This window comes from Podarcis pityusensis (genome assembly GCF_964106645.2).
Source record: "Podarcis pityusensis genome assembly, chromosome: 10".
In the NCBI taxonomy this organism is placed as follows: Eukaryota; Metazoa; Chordata; class Lepidosauria; order Squamata; family Lacertidae; genus Podarcis; species Podarcis pityusensis.
The window spans coordinates 68994846-68999177 of NC_138035.1; the positions used below are offsets into that span (position 1 = coordinate 68994846).

The 4332-nt window shown below is 57.3% G+C and overlaps 1 protein-coding gene across 9 annotated transcripts in view; it reads right to left on the reverse strand.

Annotated features, from left to right (window-relative positions):
• Positions 1-2127, reverse strand: part of KMT2E (lysine methyltransferase 2E (inactive)) — a 59597-nt gene extending 57470 nt beyond the window's left edge. For 6 of the 9 annotated variants that reach the window (XM_081023407.1, XM_081023414.1, XM_081023412.1 and 3 more), the window contains exon 1: positions 1718-2123. The gene's annotated coding sequence lies outside the window, so the exon portion shown is untranslated. Of the gene's footprint in view, positions 1-1717 lie in introns of all 9 variants that reach the window. The other 3 variants (XM_081023416.1, XM_081023408.1, XM_081023417.1) reach the window with 3 other exon arrangements.
• Between the last annotated feature and the right edge of the window lie 2205 nt (positions 2128-4332).

Consider the following 4332-nt stretch of genomic DNA (forward strand, 5'->3'; position numbering starts at 1 on the left):
AGATTAATATGGCATGCATATGAACTCACTTCAAACATACACACATTGACCACAGCAGCTACACCAGTCCGTCATCAATCCCCTCCCCTAGGAAGACTGGTCTGGTTGATTTGTGCCTTTCACACAAATAACCAATAAAATTAATCAGCTGGAACACAGCATTTTAATCGTAGCAAAGACGAGATACGTTTCGTTCATGACTTAAAGACGGCAGTCTTTTTTTCATTTAAGCATATTAAGCCTATAAATGTGCTGCAGACAAATGCACTGCATGGGGTGTGGAGGACCCGAGCTGATTAGATTACCACAACATCAGCCTGAGGCCGCCATTTTTAGAATCTCTAAAGGACAAAAGAGGGAAATTACAGTTTTTACTCCACTTTTATGGAAAGTAACTTTAAAAGTATAGCGTGTGTCATCAAACCTCCTCTGTAGGTCACCTAGGTTTCCCGGCGTTGCTTTGATTTCTTTTAGATATGCTTTTAAACGGGGGAAAAGTGTTCCACTATTAATCTCTTTAAAGGTAATCTAAATATACGGAGGAGGAAAACAGCCCTAAATTCATATGGTTTACTATAAGAGTAGCATTTCGGAGAGTTGTCTACATCATTTGAAAACCACTAACTAGGCTTTTAATCACCGCGCATTCCTCGATGATTGAGTGCTGAGAAGGACGGGACCTTTCTAATTGGACTATATTATGTTTCTTCTACCCTATTTAGTACTACACAGTGGACCGTTTGTTTCTCCTCCCCCATGTCTGCAGCAGTAGGGTCTATGCCACCAACTCCTTTCAAGAAAGAGGTTCCCTATGTGTCGTTCCCGGTACGCCAGCCCTGGCCAGGAGGCACGGAGGGTAACACAAAGATGAGGGCAAATATAACCTTATGCAACCAGTTTTTGAAAAGGGGGACCCTGGGGTAAATCCCCACCTGCCACCCCACCCCCTTTTAAATCGCTCCTCAAAGTCTTCGGAACTGTTCGCCGTTCGCCTGCTACTATATATACCACACGGATCGGGGAAACGAGAAGATGGAAGATAAAATGAGAGAGGAGTATATATGTGTGTGTGTGTGTGGAAAGGAAGATTAGGCCCGTAATGAGCCCTATTAGTACCACAAAACACAACAAATAACAGTGGCCGGGGTGGGCGGCGGGTGGGTTGAACAAGGACATAGCGCCCGAATTCGTCTTACGGGAACCTCGGTTCCCAATAACATAAATATTTGCCCCCCAAAAAACCCCGCGCCTGTTCTTTAAAGCGAGAGACAACACAAGCAAAAGAACCACGCTTTCATCGCATTAAGCGACCTCTGGGAGATTTATTTCTAGCAGGAGGCTGGCATAGCGGGGGCCCCCACCCCAAACACACACACACACACACACACACCACCCATCAGCTCCGCCAGTTACAATAACGCGCCATATTCGCAAGATAGAGCGACTCCCTCTCCCTTTTAAGCCAGTCCACCCCCACCGGAGCGAGGTGAGCATACGGAGTAAAAAGAAGAGCCACAATCCAGAATGAATATAACACACGCGTATATATAGATATACACACACCCACCCCCAGAAGAAACGAGATGCGCCGCCACTTTTTAGCCTTTCTTTTTGAAAGGTGTCCCCCCCCCCCGGCGCCGCCGCCGCCTTTCCCCCTCAGGCTCCCATCACGGGGCATGACAACCACAATAAATAAGGATAATAATGGCAGACTCACCTGTAATGGTCACAGGCCAGGCAAGCAGCACCCCCTTAACCGAGCCCCTCTCTCTTACCCCAACCAAAACAATGCAACAGTCCCACTGCGGATGTCCCTCGCCTGGGCAGGACGGAGCCCCTCAGCCGCCTGTGGGGAGCTGGGGGTGGGGAGAGGCTCACTGGCAGCAGGGAACCCCGAGGAAGGCGGCTGGGCTGCACCAGAGTCCCGCGGCGGCCGAGGGAGAAGCGCCTTCGCCTCAGGACCTCTGCACAAACCCCCTAACTGCCACTGCTGCCGCGGCCGCCGCTGCTGCTGCTCCTGCTCCCGTCTCCCTCCTCGCAGCCGCCTACGCTCCCTCCTATGTCACTGCCTCTCTCTCTCTGGGAAAATGGCGTCGCCTCACTCCCCCCCCCTTCCTCCCGCTGCACGGGGTTCACCCGTCCCGCCTGGCAGGGGCAGGGTTACCAGGGCGAAGCCAAACAGCCGCCATTTTGCTTGTGGGCTGGAGTTCCGTTGGTGCCCGGCAGCGCAAGACGCCCCCCGCCCGACACCCACCCTCGCCCGGGTCCATTTTTGCAATGTGTGTGTGTCTCCTTAATAAAGCCAGGCGACGGGAGCGCGAATAGGGGCAGCGCGCAGGGAGGAAAGGAGGGTCGGGGAAGCGCCGGGTGGGACGAGGGCAGGGGGAGACGTTTGGGTTCGTATTCAGGGCGGCCAGGCAAGGCCTTCAGCTGTGACAGGCGGTGAGGGAAAGGAGGAAGTTGCCCGAAGCAAGTGACGGCCTTAAGGATTGCCTAAGGAAGGCTGACGGGTCGCAGCCCCGACCGTCTATGTATGTTTTAAGAGTTCACGTTCAGGATCTACCAAACAAACTGGTTTAGTTCGCGGGGCCTCGGTGAGCAACGTGCAAAGTGTCATCTCGGGACCACTGGCATGGCTCTGGGTTTGTGCACGGGTATAAGCCGTACATTGGACTTCAGACGTGAAAACTAGTCCTTTTCAGCAGCTGGCAGAAACGTGTCCCTTTAGCGTTTGGGCGGCCAGGTACGTTCGCCCAGGGAGGAAGCCGCGCTCGACTGCGTTTGTTTTCCAGGCCAAGGGTTCAGGGTTGCAGCTCGGCGGCCGCGGAGAGGCTCGTCTCGGGCAGCTGCGACTCGTGGCGTCCGACCGCACGAGCCTTTCATCGGAGGGATTCTTTTTCTCGTTTTCACCCTCGGACAGGTGCGAGCGAAGGGTCGGATCCGCTTCCTCAAAACGATTCCTGCTGCGGAGGAAATGGCCCTTCTCTGGAAATCTCGGGACACCTGTCCCGGCTCAGAGGGCAACTCGTAGCCGCGCGTCCCCGTCCCCCATTTTGCTCGCGGCAACCAGCTATGGCGGCCTCCCCGTCAATGCCGAGCGCCTTCCTTCCCCGCCACCCGCCGGCTTCCACTTCTGCCTGCGCACGGAGCCCGCTTCCCGGCCCGCCTGCTCGCAGCCCCTCCGGCGGGAGCCGAGCGAGCGAGCGAGGGAGGGGAAGGCAGGCAGGCAGGCAGGCAGGCTGGGGTTTTCGCTCGACGCCCACCAGGGGCTGAGTGAGCCTCCTTCAGTGCGCAAGCTCGGGGCACCAGATAAAAGCTGGGCTGGCAGCTCTTGCCCTGCCTTGATGGAGCCGAGACCATCGAGTGGCAGGAGGAGGGAGTTAGGAACAGGCTTAGATAAGAGGAGCTCGCTCCCGGTAGGAGGAAGAAGCAGCTGAGGTGGGAATGGCACTTGTCTGGCTGCCCGACTGGACCCCACAGAAGGCGGCTGCCGTGGGGCACAGAGTATGCAGAGGGGTGAGAAAGGGAGGGCGATTAAATGTCTTGTGACCATGGTGGAGTGTGTGGATGTGCTTATTGTTTTTTATTATTTTCTTCACCCCCCCTTGTCTAATCCCGATGTGTATCTATTTCTCTCTCTCTCTCCCTTTCTAGGACGCGTGGTGGGGCTGCTCGCTTGGGGGTTCCGCCTGTTGTAATACGAAATGGCGACTGCCGTCTCGGGGCGGTTGGTGATTGTCGCGCCGCGAGGTTGTTGTTCTCCTCCCTCCTCCTCCTCCCTCTGCCCTTCTTCCCTCCCCTCCCCCTTCCTGTCTTTGGCCGTTTCTCCGCAGCGAACCGCGGAGAGCGCACTGAGTCAGGAGGAGGCGGGGGGAGGGTGGGGAGCGGCGGCGGCGGCCTGCCGCGCAGCCAATCAGCTCTGCGGACGGGCCGCGGAGGCGCGCTCCGATTGGCAGGCGCTGACATCATCCTGCAGCAGGGGCAGACGCAGCTGCTGGGCAGGGCTCGGGGAGCTGTCGGGGGTGGCTGGTGCAAAGGGAGAAAACGGGCGCCATGATACCAGCCGCGGTGGGTGAGGAGAGGGGGCAGAGGCTTCTCCGGAGAAGCGTTAGGGACGGCGGGGCCGAAAGGACAGCGGGCTTCGGGCAACCGCGCCCGCCCGCCCTCCCCTCGACCGAGCCGGGGTGGCGGTGGCGGCGGCAGCGGCGGCGGGGCTCGGAGGAAGGTCCGCTGCTCGGCGGCGTCTCGGCGGCAGCTGTAACTGCGTCAGTCCAAGATGGCGCGAGGTGTCCCTGGAGAGGGAAGGGAGCCGCACGTCCGCCGGAGGTCATG